Source organism: Protopterus annectens, chromosome 6.part0 (genome assembly GCF_019279795.1).
Source record: "Protopterus annectens isolate FY-2018-M chromosome 6.part0, PAN1.0, whole genome shotgun sequence".
In the NCBI taxonomy this organism is placed as follows: domain Eukaryota; kingdom Metazoa; phylum Chordata; order Ceratodontiformes; family Protopteridae; genus Protopterus; species Protopterus annectens.
Genome location: NC_056737.1, coordinates 239,528,373 through 239,550,225, shown reverse-complemented (window position 1 = coordinate 239,550,225; position 21,853 = coordinate 239,528,373).

Sequence of the window (21,853 nt, the reverse complement as noted above, 5' to 3'; positions counted from 1 at the left end):
TAGAAATTACTTAACAAACCCTCCACCGTAAAACTCACCCATACATCATTAGCATGGTTCCTTAGCTACCTAACCAACCACCAACAAGTAGTTAAATGGCAACATGATCTTTCTTCCCTTTTGCCTCTTTCCTTGGTGATACCCCAAGGATCAATCCCAGGCCCTCTACTTTTCAGTATATTCAACAGACATCAAACAGCAGCTCTTTTAGCCTCTGTTGTGCAATACACTGATGACACCACTGTCATATGTGCTGCACCTACCCTACAAGAACTCAAAGTAAAGACACAACCGTCCTTCCTGTCAATTGAAGTCTGTTTATCAGACTCACAACTAATCCTGAACCATCCAAGACTAAACTCATGCTTTCATTGTAGTAAATCACATGACCTCACAACTTCATTCCAACTATACTCTTCCAATAGACAATGCCATGAAACTCGATATACATCTATACCAAGCAATCAAAAAGTCACATATAAAACTCGGTGCACTATATAGACTGAATCCCTTCCTTACTAGCACCACAAAACAGACAATTGCCAGAACACACCTTATCTCCATCCTCCTTTATACCTCCTTTATCCTCAGCAATCTAAAGAAATCAGATCTGGCCAAACTAGAAGGCTGTTACAATAAAATTGCTAAATTTGCCACCAACCCCCACACAGATCTCACCACTGCTCTGTCTTACAACAACTGAACTGGCTAGGATTACTCCATTACCTACCTTGCACTCAATTTATTAATGTCCACAGACTAATTCATCAACCATACTGTCCTTCACCAATTGCTTCTACCCTACACCAATACTCAGGTCATTCAATCCTCTAATAAATCCTTACTGCAAGTATTCAAATCCAACAGTATTGCTGGTGACTCCACTTACTCTAACTACATCTCTAAAATCTGGACGAGTATTCCACAACCAATTATAACTACTGCCAACCCATCTCCATTTAAAAAGCTACTTAAGAACTACCTCCCAAATAAATGGCTATGCCCTTGCACTAGTCCAGACTACCTCTCATTTCCAACAGTCAGCTTCATTACTTTACAACCACAATATTTCCAATGAATATAACCAAACCTATCAATGTGATTTCCTTCCTTCCCCCACCCCAATCCATCTATACAACTAACATGTCCTATTTCTTTACTCTCTTCCCCATTATCTGTCCACCCTACTTTATCTGCATTTTCTCTTCCACCTATAACTCTCCCTAACTAATTTTCTGACCAAATCTACATCCTTCGAGTTTATACTATCTATTACCTTCATCTGCCTCCAGTCTCTACGAAAGACTTATAGGACATATCCAAATGAAAACCTACTGCTGAACTGTTGACTTTATACAAATTACTGTATAGCTCAATTACTGAGTTTGGAGCATGATTGTACATAACAATGCTGAAAAATTATGTCCATATCTTATAATAGTGCTAACATTTTTGAATATTATGACACTATATTGAGAGTAGGGAACAGATGGTGGAGACCCTGGAGAGATGGAGATATGCTCTAGAGAGAAGAGGAATGAAGGTCAGCAGGACTAAGACAGAATATATGTGTGTAAATGAGAGGGAGGATAGAGGAATGGTGAGGATGCAAGGAGTAGAGGTGGCGAAGGTGGATGAGTTTAAATACTTGGGGTCAATAGTTCAGAGTAACAGTGAGTGTGGAAGAGAGGTGAAGAAGAGAGTACAGGCAGGATGGAGTGGGTGGAGAAGAGTGTCAGGAGTGATTTGTGACAGACGAGTACCTGTAAGAGTGAAAGGGAAGGTCTACAAGAGGGTAGTGAGACCAGCTATGTTATATGGGTTGGAGACAGTGGCATTGACAAAAAGGCAGGAGTTTGAGCTGGATGTGGCAGAGTTAAAGATGTTAAGATTTGCACTGGGTGTGACGAGGTTGGACAGGATTAGGAATAAGTATATTAGAGGGTCAGCCCAGGTTGGAAGGTTTGAAGACAAAGCCAGAGAGGCAAGATTACGTTGGTTTGGACATGTGCTGAGGAGGGATGCTGTGTATATTGGGAAAAAGATGCTAAGGATGAAGCTACCAGGTAACAGGAAAAGAGGAAGGCCTAAGATAAGGTTTATGGATGTGGTAAGAGAGGACATGCAGGTGGTTGGTGTGACAGAGCAAGATGCAGAGGACAGGAAGAAATGGAAACAGGTGATCCACTGTGGTGACCCCTAATGGGAACAGCCGAAAGAAGATGATGATTAAAAATCAAACAAATGTAATGTCCTAATGCACTCAATGTGATCCAATGCAACTGTTTTCATGTATAATTTGTGTGACATTGCATGTAATACTCCTATGCAACCTTTCTCCAGTGCAAATATTTTTCTTGTATATTTGAATGTTCTAATATGTGTGAAACTGTATGTAGTTTCCCAAGGAGCTTTTCCATGGGCCTTCACTGAAAATGGCCTCTGTCCCAGTTAGACTTTCCTTGTAAACAAAAAATAAAAAAAATAATAAATAAATAAACCTAGTCTCTCTTCTCTGTGGCACCACTTGGTACAATAAATCATGTATTTAATAACTCAGTAATTTTAAAGACTTAATGCTGCATATTAGCATAGTGATTGTGCCAAAGTTAATTCTTAAATACAGCTTTTTGAAAAGTTTTTGCCTGATTTTAATTTATATCACTCCGACCATTCTGGCTACAGTTGTTATGGCAAACATTCACTCATGAGAACACTAACTGTCCTGTATTAATGTTGTATGAGATACATTTAATTTTCTTCTGTTCATATAGAACTAGACTGTATCAAATTTTCAGTTAGATGTTGCCTTTTTAGAAAGAAACATTTAACTGTAATCCAGTTCACTAGACTGAGATGAATAAAAAGGATACCACCTATTAGCCAGTGAGTACACCTTGAGTTGACCTGGTCTGCACATTTTGGCAATAACACGCATGCCACAAATGGTGACATTTTTAGCATACAGGAAGTGAGTAGCACAGAGGTGACTATAAAATAATGAAAGTTCTTCACGGTACTGAACTAAAGATAAACTGGGGGATGAAGGGCTGGCCACAGGAACAAATACCGATTACAATGATTTTGTACAGATGTCTAGGAGATCACATGCAAGAAAGCTTGAATTCTTATTTACTGAAGGAAAGCATTTGCAAATCATGAATACCTAAACACTCTGAAAATAGTGTCTTGGCTGGTGATGGTCAGATAGTTAAATTTTACTGGGTGGCAAGAGACTGTGATCTTATCAGTGTAACTATGCACATGATAGCAGTAGTGTCCTGGTTGGTGGGGATGGAGCAAGGGCTCCACCTGCAGGATGATTAATTCTTGGTTGGAGGCTGGAGACCATGATGTTGCGGTGATGGCCCTGCAACATTAGTAAGAGTTTCCTGGATGTTGGGATAAGGGTGAGGGTTCTATATGCAGGATGGTTACATTTTGGTGGGTGGCAAGAGACAATTATTCTACAGTGGTAGCCCGATAAACACAAGCAGTAGTTTACTTGCTGTATGGAGTGGGGATGAAAACTGCAGCTACAGAATGGTTTGCAATGGACCATGATCCTAAAGTATTAACCTTGTAAATACTAACGGTATTCTGATGGCTTTCTGTGGTGTAGGCAGGGGTTCCAGCTTAGGGTGGCTAATTTTTAATGAGCGGTAGAAGATCACAGTTCTACAGTGGTAGCTCTCTACATTCAAGCAGCAATGTCCTGGCTGCAAGGAGTAAAGTTGCAGGCTGTGGTGGATTAAGTACACTTTGGGCCCTGTGCAGCTTTTCAAAACATGCCTCCCACATACAATTTGTTTTTAAGGATGATGTGAAAATGAATATGTTCTGTTAGATTCACGTTCTTGGTTGTTTAAATATATAAGTATATACCAGATTATTTTAAATTATATTTATTATTTAATAAAGCAAAGCTTTAAGAGTGTTTTAAATTTGTAATCTTAAACATTTTTTCCAGCAAGAAGTGAAGTAAAATTTACTAACCAATGATAACAAAATTACTGCATTTCAGAACATTTCAACCATAAGACTATTGGAACTACTGCTATTATAATTCTGCAATGCCTGCACTCATGAAAAATGGACAGTTTGTTGCTGTGTACACTTCATATTTATAATTCTGATAAAAAAGGCCACAGTGAAGTACTCCATCTCACTTTGCACAAATACGCACTAGGCCTGCAAAGCAGGACCAAAGTCTCCTTAACTTAATTATACCAGCAAAGTCAAATATTTTTCACCTGCAGATAGTCCCTATACCCAGCAGTTATAGCCACATTGTGTGCACCTCAGATGACTGTGTTAAAAATAAATAATAATAATTGCAATAATAATCATATATTTCATATTTCTTTCACACAAACACACATTGGCCATAACACAGTATTCCAGCTTACTTCACACAAATACACACTACTCCTGCAAAACAGATTAAAGACTGTTTAAATAAGATAACAGGATAAGTTACTTTCACTCACTGACAACCCCCCAAAGTTATAGCCACTTTGGTAATGGAATATACCTCAGACGTCTAGTTGTGATGAAAATAATAGCCACAGCAATGTATTTCAAGTTTGTTTCTCATAAACACATAGCTGCCACAGTAAAATATTCCAACATTAACATGCATACTAGTCTTGCAAATTCAGATTTGTGACTAAAATAAGTAGATGAGAAGAAGGTAAGTTATTTTCATCCACAAACAGCCCCAATGCACCTCAAGCAGTACTAGCCACTTTGTTTACTTTGTATAACACAGGTGTCTGGTCATGATAAAATAATGGTCACAGTAATGTATTTAACATTTGTTTTATGCAAACATGTCGTAGCCATAGTAAAGTATTCCAACTTACTTCACACAAATGCACACAAGTCCTGCAAAACCAGATTAAAGACTGTCTAAAATGAGCAGATAACAAGAGGATAAGTTACTTTTTTCAACTAACAGACCCCTCCCCTCAAAACACTATCTAGCAGTTATAGCTACTTTGCTAATGGAGTACACCTCAGAACCTGATTGTGGTAAAACTATTGTCCACAGTAATATATTTCAAGCTTGTTTCAGACAAACACACAATAGCCATGGTAGTGTATTCCAACTTAATTCACACAAATGTACACTAGTCCTGCAAAACCGGAGTAACATACATTTAAAATGAGAAGATGACAAGTCAGTAAAGTGATTTCAAAAACAAACAACTCAACATCCATCCCAGCAGTTGTGGCCACTATGTTCACTGTGAAGAACTCAGATATTCTACTGTGATAAAATGGCCTCATTAAATATATTTCAGATTTCTTTCACACAAACAGTACAGTAATCACAGTAAAGTATTCTGATTTGTCTAAAAAAATCATGTTAAAGCCAGAATAACAATATGACAGCAGTCAACAATTTTCATCTACAGACACCTTTCACCAGCCATTATACATAATTTGTTGTCTGTGCAAATCTCAGATATCTAACTGTAACAACAAAAAAGTAATGACCATGCAATGCATTTCAATGCTTTACCATAAAAAACTTGCTGCAATAAAGGTTGAGTCCAGCTGTGTGAATCACGCTTATCAGAATGTCAAATACGAGGATTATCAACTGTCTGACCTCACCCCCATCTTCGCGCTTGTTCCTGGGTCTGGAACAGTAGTGAGTTTCAGCATTTGGTGATATGTTTGTTCATGTCAGTTTTAAGCATGATGACTTTTGGGGAATTGTTGTGGTGATATGTACACTTGACCTTTGGAGTGGTGAGATTTTAATGGTAAACCAATTTCAGCTCCATTTTTCACAAGCACACAATCAGTCACAGGCCTCCACAACAAACTACTTCCCTGAAAAGCTGCCAATGCAGATATCTGGTTACATGCTGGGATTAAAAAATAATTCCTCAAGCTACTACAACTGTTGCTCCTGAACACAATGACCATCCTTTTATCATTTATATTTGTGAGTTTCTGCTTCTTACCATTTCATAGTTCATGAGGATGGCAAGTAGCAAAAAGCCTGTGAATGTATTTATCTGTTTATTTTATTTTTTAAGTAAAGAAGCAACAAACTTCTTTACTTATAAAATAAACAAATAAAATGAATAAATAAACAAGTGGACTGTAGTGCCCTGTTCAAAGCAGCCACAGCTGTATCACCCTATGCCTGTGCAGGCAATTGTTATTTCTAGAGCTGTGGACCCTTGGCGGCCACTTGAATCACCAAGTTTTATAATCAAGCACTGAGTGAGGGTTTTGGTTATAGAATGGTTAATGAATTAAGTTCATGTATAAAATGCTTGCCTTTTGATATAGTCCTGTCTGTGTTGACTTTCTTGCTTAAACTTATACCTGTTCACATTTCAGCCCCTGACTGAGATGTACCAATACACAAGAACGTATATATTGCTGTAATCCCTTGCATTGTTAGATAGTTTCAGAAATGTCTAAATATGATATGCTTGATGCCAATCAGAAGTACTACTCCATCTTTCTTTTTCCCCTTCTTAGGTATAAGTTATATTCTTATGTATCATCCACTGACTGTGACTGGCAGCAAGTTTCTTCTATGTACTAGTCTATGATCCTAATATGATCCTAATATAATTCTCATCACAATTTTTTTTTTCTCTCCTCCAACTGTTCTCAAAAGCACCCCATACAAACAAAACATAACTTAAGTATTGAACTAGCTGTTTTCTACCTGAAGTGTTTCTGCAGCTTCTTTTACATGCCAGTTTGCTTTTTTCCCCCTGAAATCTCATATTGTTTCCTGTTGCTATCTTTTCGTCCTTGCGGGATTCTGCTTTTCATATACTTAGAGACACAGATCACTTTTTGGATAGATGGAACTGTGTTTGGAGGCTTCCTTTTTAAAATTATTCAGAACCATGATGTAGGGAATTTGTAGAGGCATATGGTGAGGTGACTTCATTCAGCATGGAATGCAAAGGCATAGGACTTTACTATCAGCAGACTGTGGTAGGGAACAGCAAATGCCTTGTAGAATGGCAGATCATTGGTTTGCTTTAGTAAAAGCACAAAGGAGTCGGAATGTCAAGAATAGAGTCTGGTTAACCACGAACATTTATCTTCTTCAGCCAGCAAATAGCTCCCCTTTCATATCTGTTCTAGATATGCCATTGTATATCAAACTACATTCTGTTCAGCAGCAACTCAGGACCACAGCACAATGCAGACGAAATAGAAGAACTGAATGGAAATGCTACATTACTTTTTACTTATTTTTAACTGACCCTGAGAACAGTAATTGTACTGAGATCTGAATAGCTCTGCTGTTATAAAGAGAAGGGGAACTGAACTTTGTTGGCAGCCAACAGACATTCTAAAATTTTGCCAGGAAATTACCATTGAGAGTAACAAAATTGTTTGTGGTAGCCTCAGGTTCACTGTGTGCTGATGTGTCAAGATATACATGAGCTAAAAAAGCTGAGAGAATGCATGCTGCTTGCATTTATGTTATCTGTCAGGAGAAGCTGAGCAGAGTGCCATTTTAGTTTTATACTAAGCCTTCAAACAGTAAGCAATACCAAAGTACTAAAGTATGTCTGCTGTTTTTATAGCATCATTACATTCCTCTTGGTCTGCTTTGCTTCTTACGTATATGTAAATCAGAAATGTTTTGTTCTTTTCACAGAAGAAATGTTGATGCTGGTTAAACAGTAAACCACTAATAAAACACTGCTATTTTTAATAATCCTTTTCAGTAACATATGGCTGTGAATTAACTTTATATGTACTACTTTTATTTATTTACATTTATTAATCCTTTGTTGACTGGATTAGTCCAACCAAGGTAGTGGTCTCTTTTCAAGGGAGTCCATAGGTAGTATTTATACAAGTAGGGGAAATTTGGCTAGGGCATCAGGGAACTTGCCCTACTCTTTTTGATAGGTGCTGTCTGACTCCGCTACTACCAACTCAAGCAGATGGGACCTCAGTTTAATGTCTCATCTGAAGGACAACATACTTCATAGTGCCCCCCCCCCCCGCTGCATTATATGATGTAATAAAACAAATCTTGATGTACATTTACAGGATATAAATGTTAAGTGTAAGTGGTTCTTCTTAACCAGTTCAGTGCCTGCAGCAACAAAATATTATTGCATTTTACTGCAGCTCTTTGGAAATTACATCATATTAACCAGAACACCTGTAATATACTCACATTATATGGGCCTTATAATGAAGTAAAAGTACTTGATTTCCACAAAGATGAATAAATAATGCAATTATCTTTTTTCTTTAGTAGGAAGAAGCAAGTCATTGTGGTGCAGAGGGGTGAACTGCCTGACGGAGTATTTAATATGCTGTTCAGCTAACTGCTGTGTCCATATTGAGCCCCAGAAAGAAACAGAATATAGAGACAGCAGTATGTATATGGCTGGCATGTCTGCGAGTGAAATTGGTGAACATGATTTAAGGTGCCTCAATGATGTGGCAGGTAAAAAAATGGAGCATTTCCCAGGATATGTAGGTTCAGGTTTTTCACCTGATTTACCAAATTCTGATAAACCAGGTTTCCTTACATTAAGGTAAAGTGTGACACTGCACTTTGCTATAATGGATGGGGGAAGGGGGGGGGGGCGAAGGGGACTGGGGAAGTTTTTATTTATGTATCTGTTTATTTATTCATTCATTTATTTGTTTGTATGTTTATTACATTTATTAACCAAGTAAGTGATCTGATCCCTAGACCTTTTTCAGCTATGACCCTGGCCAAGAAGGCAGAGGCAACAAAAGTAAATATAACAAGGAATATAAGCCGAATTTGTAACGAAAGATAAACAATCGTAACAAAAATGAACTATATTCTATTAGTAAAAACAGTGAAATAGCACAGTTAAAGGGGAGCACCATGGACATTATTTACAGAATATGCATTTCCCACAGTCTTGAAAAAATTACATTTGGCTGAATCATTTAAATGAAAAGGCATTATTCCTAACCAAGTAAGTTGGGTGATCCTTGGAGATTTTTCAGTCATGACCCAGGGCTGGAGGGAAAGCCAAGGGTGACTTAGAGACAGAATTAAAAAAAAAAAAGGCAGCAAGAGATGATCAGAATCTAGGCTGTATATTGAAATATGTGGAAACCAGAGACTGGAATGCAATAATGCCAATTTATAAGCAGGTAAGGCATTTATAGGAGTATGAGCACTGTGTGCAGCTCTGGTGGCCTTAAAAGGGAAGTGAGGCTAGTATAGTACAGACATAGCACATCAAAACCAAGAAAATCTAAAGTATTACTACTCAATGCTAGGAGCCTAAACAAAAAACTCCACTCCTTAGAAGCTCTCTTTACCTTAGAGAATGCTGATGTCTCTGCAGTCTCTGAGACATGGTTTAAAGACACGGACAGCACACCAACAGTGCAAGGTCATAATGCCTTCCACACATTTAGACCAGCTACTTCACAGGCAGAGACTAAAGGTGGAGGTGTCTCTATTTACAATAAATATACTTCAAGGCTGGTCAAACAGGTCAATGCACTTGTGCTGCTCCATGTTCAAATCACCATAGGTAAAATTCAGTATCACTTCCTTGCAAGGTATAGGTCCCCCTCTATGACCCAGGAAACCCAAACCATATATTTAAACTTATTAGAAACACTACCCATCCAACCCAATACCATATTCATGGGTGACATTAATTATCCGACTATTAACTGGGAATCCTATATGACATTAAACGTACATGCACAGAGATTCCTGGATTTTGTAAACCCAAACTCCCTGGACCAGATAGTCAATACATCAACCAGGGGTGCAACCATTCTGGATCTGGTCCTCACTAACATGAGAGACCGCTGCACACCCCCTACTGTAATGCCTTCCCTGGTATAGTCAGACCACAAAATGGTCTCCTTTGAAGTAAAAATAAAACTTGGACCCCCAGCTAAACTGGGAATATTCAGGAACTATTCTAAGGCTAACCTTCTGCTATTAAGTGATAACCTAGCCCCATAAACCCTGAGAACACTTCAATGTATTCAGATTTGTTCACAGAAACCCTGTATAAGCATGTTAATAGCTGCATAGAGGCAGCTGGACCCACTAGGAAGAAGTACAGAACTAACTCAAAAAACAAGCCTCTCTGGTGGAATCACAAAATCAGTCGGCTGTATAACAGGAGGAAGAAAATCATGGCAAAAATTAGGAGGTGCAGCACCCAGCAGGATAAAAGCATTCTCATCAAACTAAATAAACAACTCAGAGGACAAATAAAATCTGTCAAAGCCAAATTTGAGGTAAGTTTGGCTTCCAAGGCCAAGGACAACCACAAAGCATTCTTTAGCTATGTCCACAACCTCAAAGGAAATACACAATTGTCTGTAGAGCTCATTGTAAGTGGAGCCACCTATACTGAGCCAGAAGATATAGCAAACCTCCTGGCTGATAAATTCAGCTCCATCTTTACTTCTCTCTTCCCCTCAACTTTCCCTCTGGAAATATCAAGTATAACTCCCCCTACTATCACTAGGGAACATGTCCTTAATGCTCTCTCTAAGACCAAGAACACTGCATCAATTGGCCCAGATAATATCCCAGGATGCCTTCTAAATAGCATGAAATGTGACCTATCAGGGCCTCTGAAATTACTCTTTAACTGTAGCCTCAAAACAGGCTTTGTGCCTTATGAATGGAGAAAGGCAACAGCCATCCCTCTGCATAAAGGTGAGCCATCTACAGACCCTGGAAACTACAGACCCATAAGTCTCACTAGTCTTGTATGTAAAGCCATGGAAAGAATTATAATGGAGATGATCAATAGAGATATAGTAAACCTCCAGACAGTGGACCCAACCCAGTTTAGTTTCGTCAAGGGCAGATCATGCCTACTCAACCTGGTGGATTTCTTTGAGAAGGTCAACAAAGCAACAGATGAGGGCAAAATCATTCACACTGTGTACCTTGACCTGAGGTATATTCAGACATATTTATATATGTGGTGAAGTACATTTTATTTCATTTGTATTTTTGCTGGAGATTTAACGTTTATATTTAAGTGATATGCTAACATATGTACATACTTTATAATAGTTAAAAAAAAGTTTTGTTTTTACACACACACACACATTTATATATATATATATATATATATATATATATTTCAGATGGGAGTACTGTAGTGTAAGTGATGGCTATTTTAGATTATGGCCAGCAGAGGACAGTATATGTATTCAATAGTGCACTTGCAAGAAAAAATAAAAATTAAGATTTTGGCCAGAAGTGCTAGATCTATTTACAGCCAGGAAACTTAAAAGAGTTTTTCATAATATTTCTGTTTTTTATGCATTACCTGGTACAAATAGGTATTTATTTGCTCATAATTATTGCAATAGCATTTATTTTTGTTATTTTGTTATAGGCCATTGTGATTTTCATTGTTATATCAATTCTACTTTTTGAAAATTATGTTTTCCATTTTGCGCATACGCAGTCTAACACAAAAGGTGTTGTACCCTAATCAAGTTAGTCTGAGTAGTAATAGTCATAACAACGAAAATGACAACATGACCTCTGACTGGAAATACTATATAATATATGGATGCTGAGTTAAAATGCCACTCACATATTTAGAATGTAAGTAGTTTGTAACAGGGTTTGGTGCAGTAAATCATGCATTGTTTGTAATCAGTATAAGACTCACATTGTTATAATCATAATCTAAATCTATTTAATTGGCACAAGACTCACATTGTTATAATCATAGTCTATATCTATTTAATCAATATAAGACTCACATTGTTGTAATCATAGTCTACATCTATTTATCGGTGTTTGGGTAAATGTATATAATATATGGCAACACAGTAGAACAGTGTGTTGTGTTCTAACCTCACAGTAAGGGGCTCTCCGGTTTGCTTCTTGGCTAGGGTGCCTTCTGTAAGGAATCTGCATGTCCTTCTTGTGTTTGCATGGGTTTTCTCTGGGTACTCTGGTTTCCTTCCACACTACAAAGATATGTCCTCTACTTGTCTAGCTGACTCTGTGGATGTTGTCTGTTCATGGGGTCACTATAGGATTCGAATGAGCCTTGACAATGCTGGATGAATATAATATTTAGAGCAAAATCTTTATCTTCAGCTAAAAAGAGATGTCACAGATATAGTATCCAAGTAGTGTCTGCTTAATTACACAGAAAGTCTGGATATGAATCATGTGAGCAGGGCTGGATATTCAAGTTGAAGTTTATTTAGGTGTATCATCATAAAACACTTATAAAAAAATGTTACTAAGAACAAAATTAAACATAAACAGCATATGATATGTAAGTAATAGAGTAATCAATTATAGTGATTTATGTTAATCTCAAATCATCGAAAGCCATATTTCTTGGAGTCACTGTGAAATCATGTTTCACAGGTGGGCGGGGATCAGACAGAAAAATGTGTTGTAACCTGAGGTCTCAAGATTTACCTGTGGAAATGCCAGCAAGCCCCTCAGAAGCTGAGTGCAAAATCCACATAGGACAATAGGGTACAATAAGCTGCCTCAGGTACAAGGGACTCATGTTGTGAGTGGATCAATAAACTAACACCAGAGTCATATAGATAATCTTATAAGAAGCAGGAAGCCAATGAAGGCTGCACAAAACAGGCATAATATGCTGGTAACATAACATACATGTAAGTAGCCTGGTAATATAACATACATCTAGCTGCAGAGTTCTGCTCCATCTGTAAACAATCAAGCTCAGTGTTAGGTAATCCCAGTTAAATGGCATTGCAGTAATCCAGTCTTGTATGTCTGAGGTGTTGATGCTCAGTGTGTGTGTGTGTGTGTGTGTGTGTGTATGTAAAAATATCTGTGATTTTTATTTGTGCACATGCAAACAATAATTCTGGGCACATTTTAAAAGTAAGGCATAAAATACGTCATAGAACATTCAGACATTTAGAGCTTCTAGGAGTCACACACCCCACCCCCCAGATTGTATAAATGGATTTTGACGTGGTCTTAGTGGTGGCCTCTGCCCTCAGTCCCACCCATTCTAAAACCAGCCTTGCTCAGAGATGTGTGCCAAAGGTTACTGCAGGTTTTGTGGGGGGGCTGAGGGTAGTGGGGTCATTATATCTTTAATTTTCATCAGAATCAAACCTTAGAGGTGTGTACAGGAAGAACGTATATCCTGTATTGCGGCTGAAGACTGTGTCACCATTGTTGCTTTTACCTTTCTCACAGACCTTGGAAGTGTACAAGGAAGGTTACTATAGCTTATGTAGGGTCAGTGTACTGTTTAGGAAAACAAAAGTGGAATACATTACTGTAATCTTTATTTTTTCACTTTCCTCACAACCACACATCAGGCATGTATGCAGGTGGCTGCCTTTGGGGTGTAGGGGTGAGACGTGAGGAGGTCTGCTATGTATATGTATGTCAGCAGTCACTTGAAATACATGACTGTGGCCATATAAACCTCTGCTTTCATCTCTGTCCATCACCAGAGAAATACACAGACAGTGACTGAATTTTTTTGGGCTGGGGTAGAGAGGCAGGCAGTATTCCCAGATATGATTGGTGTATCCTCCTAATTGTCTTGTTAGTTTATTGTGAGCTACTATTTTGTTAGCTTTGAACATTAAGCATTGGGCACAATTGTGTGTTCCTTGAAATCCTGATGTTTTTTGTTCAGGTTAGGCACTCAGAAATGCATCCCAGACATTGGTAACCCCCTGTGCCTTCTGGAGGCCTCATCTTAACTGAGTTATTTCCTAAATTGTTATTACTGTGCTGACTTTGTCAAGAAAGGTATATTGAAAGTATGCAATGAAAACTAAAATTGGACAACAACACTGAATTTCTTCCCTTAATCATAATTTCTGTTCAAGACAACATTGAATAAAAAGGTTGTATAAAAAGAAAAAAAAAATTTAAATGCACTTCAGAGTATGTAGAAAGTTGTGGCTTCTTGAAAAAGCTGAAGAGTAAGGCAATATATGAGAAAAGGAAGAAAAATGTAATTTGCATGGTGTGTGGAAGCATGAAATAGGGGACAACAGAAGGGAGTACTGGAGGATGTGTGTGTGAGGGGGTGGTGAAACATCAGGCAGTGCTTAAGGCATCATTTCAGCTCCACTCCTGGACATAGAGTTGCTGTAATGTACCATTGTTGCAATTAAATGCTAGTAACCATAAACGTCCGTCTGTGATATGGGCAAGCATAAAGTGGTACACAGGTCTGTGTTAATGTAAGAGCATTGTAACTATAGTTCAGCCTGTGCAAGCTATTCTTAGCAGTATGAACTAAAAGGTTCCTTAGGAGGGGGTGACTGACAGGATGATACTTAAACTCAAAGTGACCTAGGGCTTCCAATTTGACATTTGCTGGGGGGCCACAAAATGCTAACACCAGCCCTGTTTACTTATAGACAAACTTCTCAATAACTTTCCCCAGATAGGGATGTTACAGATTTAGTTCTCTAAATATATGGACCCAAAGATATTTTTTTAGGGTCAGGATCACCACAGCTTCTTTCAAGGCTGAAAGAAATACCTCATCCTTCAATGATGTAACCAAAATCTGGTAAATCACGTGACACAGCACATCATAGGTGGTTCATAGGTGTTTACTAGGCTAACGACCACAAGGGCCTTTTTAAGCCTAGCCATACATCCCAAATGACCACAAAGGCCTTTTTAAGCCTAGCCATACATTCCAAATCTCTGACAAGTTCTGATATTCTTAATAAGTGTAAGCATGGGCCTGGGAGATGAACCATTTGCAGGTTACCTCTGTCTATTAGAGACATAGGTGCCAAACCAGGGATGAATTTCTGATTCCCATCCAGTTGTCCAAGTTGCACTTGAATTGGGTTAGGGAGGAACTCTGCTTCACATGAATGGGGAGCCTGTTCCATAGATGGGGTAGTCTCTGGGATACATACCTATCTCTCCAACAGGTCCTATTTATATCACAGGCAAGGTTTAAGTCTTTAGAATGGGTTATTCTGGTGCTGTTTGTTTTGTGGATCTGCAGGAGGTCCATCAGAGTGGGGTCTGACAATGCCCTGTATGCCAGGCATAGATCTCCTGTCAAAAGCCTGTAGGAGACAGACTACAGGGATAGAGTCTTAAGGTGGTTTGCATAGGATATATTACTTATAATAATTTATTACTTAAATTCTTTTAGTGAGGAACCTCTGTGGATGTTCCATTTGTTGGATATGCCTGGTAAGGTATTCAGTGATAGGTCTGATGAATGCCAAATACAGTGGAACAATGACTTCATTGGACTTAGATGCCATACCTTTGTTTATAAGTTGCTCAGTATAGAATGATTTCCTCACCACTGTAGACACGTGATGATCAAAGGCTAGATTGCTATCTATGTGAGTCCCCAAGTCCCTGACTACTAGGTCATCTCTAAGGGGTGTGTTATCAATACGATAGTTACCAGGGATGGATGACTTCCCAAAGGATAATATTAATAATTTCTTGGCATTTAGTTTTAGCCCATGGCTCTGACACCAGTTGTTTGTCTGTGTCAGCCCCTCCCGGAGAACATTTGTGTTAGTGTGAGATTCAATGACAGCTCCTAATTTGCAGTCATCTGCAAATTTAGTCAGCCAGAGACCACTGACATTGGCCTTGACTTCTGAAAAGTAAATGCCAAAAAGGAGCGGTCCAAGGACTGATCCCTGAGGGACTCCACTTATGACTGTCCTCTTTGTAAATGTGGGCTCCCCAATTCTAACTTCCTGGGACCTGTCTCTGAGCCAGTTGGCTATCCACCAGGTGGCATATGGGTTCATACCTAACCTCTTGAGTTTGTCAACAATACCCAAGTCCGGTATTGTGTCAAATGCCTTGGCCAGGTCAAGGTAGGCAGTGTGAATGACTTTGCCCTCATCCATTGCTTTGGTGACCATCTTAAATAAGTCCACCAGGTTGAGTAGGCATGATCTGGCTTTGACAAAACCAAACTGGGTTGGGTGCAGTGTCTGAAGGTTTACTATATCTCTATTGATCATCTCCATGATAATTATTTCCATGGCTTTATATATAAGATTAGTGAGACTTATGGGTCTGTAGTTTCCAGGGTCTGTAGACATCCCACCTTTGTACAGAGGGATGACAGTTTCCTTTCTCCATTCATGAGTCATGAAGCCCGTTTGGAAGCTACAGTTAAATAGTAATTCCAGAAGCCCTGATAGGTCATGTTTCATGCTACTTGGGAGGCATCCTTGGATAATGTCTGGGCAATTGATGTAGTGTTCTTGGTTTTAGAGAGAGAGCATTAAGGACCTTTTCCCCTTGTGATAGTAGGAGGGAGTTATATTTGATGATATTTCCTGAGGGGAAGTTGAGGGGGAGAGAGGGGTAAAGTTGGAGCTGAATTTATCAACCAGGAGGTTTGCTATATCTTCTGGCTCAGTATAGGTGGCTCCACTTACAATGAGCTCTGCACACAATTGTGTATTGCCTTTGAGGTTACATGCATAGCTAAAGAATGCTTTGTGGTTGTCCTTGGCCTGGGAGGCCAAACTTACCTCTAATTTGGCTTTGGTAGACTTTATTTGTCCTCTGAGTTGTTTTAGTTTGATGAGAGTGCTTTTATCCTGCTGGGTGCACCTCTTAATTTTTGCCATGATTTTCTTTCTCCTGTTATATAGCCAACTGAGTTAGTGATTCCACCAGGGTGACTTGTTTTTTAGTTAGTTCTGTACTTCTTTCTGGTGGGTACAGCTGCCTCTATGCAGCTATTAACATGCTTGTACAGTTTTCCATAGGCATCAGTGTTCTCAGGGTTTATGGGGGCTTGAAATTTTACCAGGTTCTTATTTAATAGCAGGAGGTTAGTCTTAGAATAGTTCCTGAATATTCCAGGTTTAGCTTTGATGGACAGGAATCCAGTCTACAACTTGTTAGTCACGTAACAGAGACAACAATAGTGAAATCATTGAAATTAGGAATGCTGGACACTAGCCAAGACATAGCTAAAGGAAAAGGTGGGGTTTCTGCACCACCCTTGGTGTTAACTGGAGGATGCTCAGGTTTGACGGAGGCAAACTTGTCAGAAAAGAACAGAACAGCAGACTCACATTCTGAGTTGGTTAAAGGCCTGCAGAGTCTCTCAAATACACAAAAGTGCATAGCTGGTTGATTGGCTGCAGAGGATCTCTACCTAGACAGAAATTGGGCCTTTTTAAGTCTAGCTATTTTCCTTTCCAAAGGTGAGAATGAAACCCCATACCTTGTCTTTGTGAGGTAAACACCTTAACCGTTATACCAACCCCCAACCAGTTCTACCTTTATTTTGAGATCTCTACTTGATAGTTGGCATAATGTTAATCAAGTATAAGCTTGTCACTCCCTAGACCCTCTTGATGCTGGCTATTCTCCAACCTGAGCCCAGCTCTATGCGTGATGCAAAAATTGTGGGTCTACATCTCTTCATAGTGACTGGGAAAACTATATAAGGCCAGGGAGATCAAAGTCAAGGAAAGAGATTTGTTCAATTGTGTCCTAACTTATATGCTGCAGAGGTAACAATTTCAGTAAACTCAGAATCTTTTATATTACAACTAAAATTCATTGGCTAGAGACATTAATTCATCATCACTCCAGATATTAAAGACCCCCAACACAACTAGGTGGCAGTCACCATAGCTGAACTGATGAAAAAGTCACTGAAGTCTAAGTTTGTCACTGTCACAGAACACAACCCCACATCCAGTCCTGCCCTTCCTAATGGGATAGCAATAGCCAAGTGTGGGCCAGAGTTCTCATCTGGGTAAGACTCATTTATGAAAGCAAGGTCAGAATCATGGAATAAAGCAGAAATAATACTTGTCTTGTTGCATATAGACCTCACATCAGAGTATAAAGCCCTACCATAGTAGAGTGGGTCCATGTTACCTGCTGCTGAATTGTGAACCTGGGTACTCTGAGAAGATCAGAGTTCATAAGGTTGCACAAAGCACAGTAATACTAGACCCTTGCCCGACTACCAGTATGTGCCCAATGATGCCCGAAAAAGACTGAGTTAAATAGCCATACCATTGTTTAAGTAACAAGTGTAAATGCCTACATAGCAGAAATACAGGCACAGACAACCTGGGTAGGATGAAGGGGCACAAAGCCAGTAATACCAGGTCTTCAGTTAGGTGTAAAGGTCAAAGTACTACTTTGACTAACAACTACTCTTGATGTTTGTATAGGTAGGCACAAATATAATGATTTATACCAAAACTGTCATGTACAGCCTGCTTGATTTGGTAGGCAGTACTTGAAAAGGGATGCACAAACTTTTGTGTGTGTCTACTTAAAGTTGTATATGGTGGTATCCTATGGTCCTTGTAATTACTTGCCCAGTATTGCTCTGATTTTTTATATGTTAAAGTGGAGTGCTCTCTCTCTCTCTCTTGTCGTGTTCTGCCACGTCCTAGCCGAGTGATTTGACCTAATCTTTATTTTTTCGAGATCTGACAATGTCAAGACACTTGAAGTATCTGGGTTTCTTGGGCTGTCTGCCCAGAGTAATGTCCCAACATCACCTGAGAAGTCAGGATTTGGAAAGGCTTTCCTACTTGAATTTTTGCAAGGTTCAACAAACAGGTTAGATGAGAAAATTATAATTGCAGATTCAGATGGGATGGAGAAGCAAATCCAGGAACTAAGATTACCTGATGCCGATAGTTCTCTGAAAGACTTTCATGTGAAGTGTGAGGGGGACCATAAAGACAGACAGAATGACAGGGACCAGAGCTAAAGGGCCCAACAAATCCTCACAAAATCTTATCTTCTCCAGTCCACAGCCGAAGAATGTTCACTCTACGTCTGAGGGAGAAGAATGGCAAGACGAAACATTCCTGTGACTAAGCAGTAAGGAATTAGTCGTCCTGAAAGGGAAAGGTCTTGGGTCCATGCAACCCGATACAAGCTATTACAGTAGACACATATCTGATGAAAATCCAGAGGAAACAGGTGAACCCAAATGGAAGGGTCCAAAACTGGTAATGGCTGTCTCTTATCCAGAGAAATCATATTTGCTTTTTTTGGCAATCTTAATGTAGACATAAGTGTCTTGGAAGTCAAAAGAGCATATCTAGCCTTCTTTAGAGAGACATGGAAGGATGAATTGTACTGTGATCATTCAAAAAGGACTCTCTGGGACAAATATTTCCACCACTCAGCTCCAGAATGGGCTTGAGGTTTCTTGTCATTTGCAGTACTAAAAAGAATGTGGAGTAATATTATAATCCTCTCTGGTTTGGAGGGACCAATTAGATTTTTCCTAGAAATGTACACACCTCCTTCCTTGCTAAACACTTTTGATATAAGGACAGGATACAGAAAGGTAAGGAAGGGGATCAGCTATCTTTTGGTAATAGTTTCCATCATTTCTGTGTCCCTGAAGATCTTTATCCATGCTTATACATGGAGGGAGATATACCTCTCAACCTCTTAGAACAAGAAATCTAGACAAAGCCTAAATAATGGGGGGGGGGGGGCAAAGACCAAATAACAGGGGATTAAAAAAGAAGAGACCAAAATCTGTGGCAAAAATCTGGACATTCTTCAATAATCTGGAAAGTTTTGAGTTATAAGAAGCTCTACCAGGCTGCTTCTTTTGGAAGACATTGGCACACAGGGGTCAAAATTACATAGGGATGCTAACTCTTCTGCCAAACTGACCCTCCATGGACCCTAGATATGTGAGCCTTCTAATTAGAAGATTGTACTTGTCTTAATTAAACAAACAAAAGTTGCAGAAGTAATGGAGGAAGGCCTGGAGCGATGAAAGTTCTTTAGAAAAGAGAATACATTCTAAGGTATTTCTCTTGCAAAACTTAGTAACACTATTACATGTAACACTGGCTGAGCACCTAAGGGTAATGTGATGTCAACTAAGACAACCTGTAAGATGTACGTGTAAGATTTGCCTGCCACAGCTCACTAGGTAGAGAGAGAAGAGGTTGTGTAGAGCAAAAGTGGCAGGCTTCAAATGAGCAACAAATGGGAAAAGTCAGGAAAAAGCCACTCCTGACTTTCAGAGCAGGGTCCTAAACACAGTGTATAAACAAATAAGGAGGAAACTTCTCTGTGTGGAAGATCTAAGATTCTTTAGAGTTCAGGCACCTAATAAAATGATACTGTGAATATCCCACCTAATAAGAGGTGGTAGAAATACTTTCTTTAAAAAACTTTCCAATGTATAAATCCACAAAGGAAAGTAGGGAAATACAAGCTAGTTCATATCAAATCTTCTTTATTAAAAACACACAGGCGATCCAAATAGTATTTGAAAAAATGAATAAAGTGTAGAATTCACCATTCCATTTATATACCTGTTTAAAAGCATGTTTAAAACCATGGGAGCTGTTTACCAGGGTAGCTGTATTGTAAAAGACAATTAGCATGTTTACTTCCTAAATACCCCTTCTCCCATACACCAGTGTGATAGTCGACAAAGTGCTTCCCTACTTCAAGCTCTGTGATTCCAGGATATGTTAAATTAAACTAAATTAAACTAAAAGTTAGTGGAGTTTGACATAATGATTAAAATATTTACCTTACAAGCACAAGGTACATGGTTTGATTCTCATCAATGAAGGAAATGGCTAGGCTTAAAATGGTTCACAAGGACTGCTAGCTTAGTAACTACCTATAAACCTTGTAAATTGCTAAAGCTTCCTGAAAGCATTTCATTGTAGTATCGAAAAAGATCACATAAGTCTTCAAAATTCCTTAGAAGTCTTTTCTACCAACATTCAGAAACATTTTTAACATAGATTGCTTTCATCTATTAGATAACTTCTTCAGGTTTGTGTGTCAAGTGGGAAAAGCCACATCTTGATCACAATTACCATCAAGGCACAAAAAAAAAGAGAGCACTTTTCACAATTCAGTAATCTGACATCACTCTATACTTGCTCCTACTTCTTCATGTCAATGTGTGCTTTCCCTTTTTCACTGTAATACCTGTCTTTATCATGAGGCTACCACTTTTTGATTATATCTTGCTTTTTATATACTCCTTCGTTACTGTGAACATGCCAGTGATTAGTGACCTTCTGCATATGTAAATGATGATAACAAATGCAAGCCAAACTTGTCTAAAGCATTACCATTCCATACAGTCAATTAGTCACTTTGCATTATTGTTCACGTCTTCCATCATACATCAGTATACAGTGTGCAGTGGAACAAATAAGCTCCTTCTTCTTTGGATCAAGACCATTTATTTTCAACATGGCTGACCTGCTCGGGTCATATAAGATACATAGACATCACGGAACATTTTGTAATGCTTGTTCATAAAGTAAGAAACATTACTGAATATTGCACAATAACAAGTGAATGACAGTAGAACATTCTGGAAGATTTCATAAGAACAATATGATGTCGCAGTAAGACGTGCATTGAGTTGAAGCTATGGTTTATTAAGCAAGGAGTATGAGAGGACATTGGAGGTGATTTAATTTGTTGAAGAAAAAGTACTAACAAGGAATCCAGTAATTTCACTACCATAGTAACTGAGTTTCATCAAACAATTTTGGAGTGTTTTGGAATGTTTTCTGCAAGTCACTTGGTCAAAATCAGCACAGATTGAGCAGCACAAGGTAATATACGTGTCTTCTAAGAAAATTACACAGCAGGTGTGCTTGTAAGCTGGCAGGATGACATTATTCCAGGCCTACTCCCTAAACAATGATTTACAACTTATGAGGAAAGAGTAGACCAACTATCTTAGAAAACAGAAAGATTCTGACTGAAAAGGTATAGCTAGAAAACAAAATTACTAAAGGAGAGTGTCATAGTAAGGGTACACAACTTACACCATGGAAAAGAAGCAATCTTCTAAAAAGGCAATCTTTTTTTTTCCAG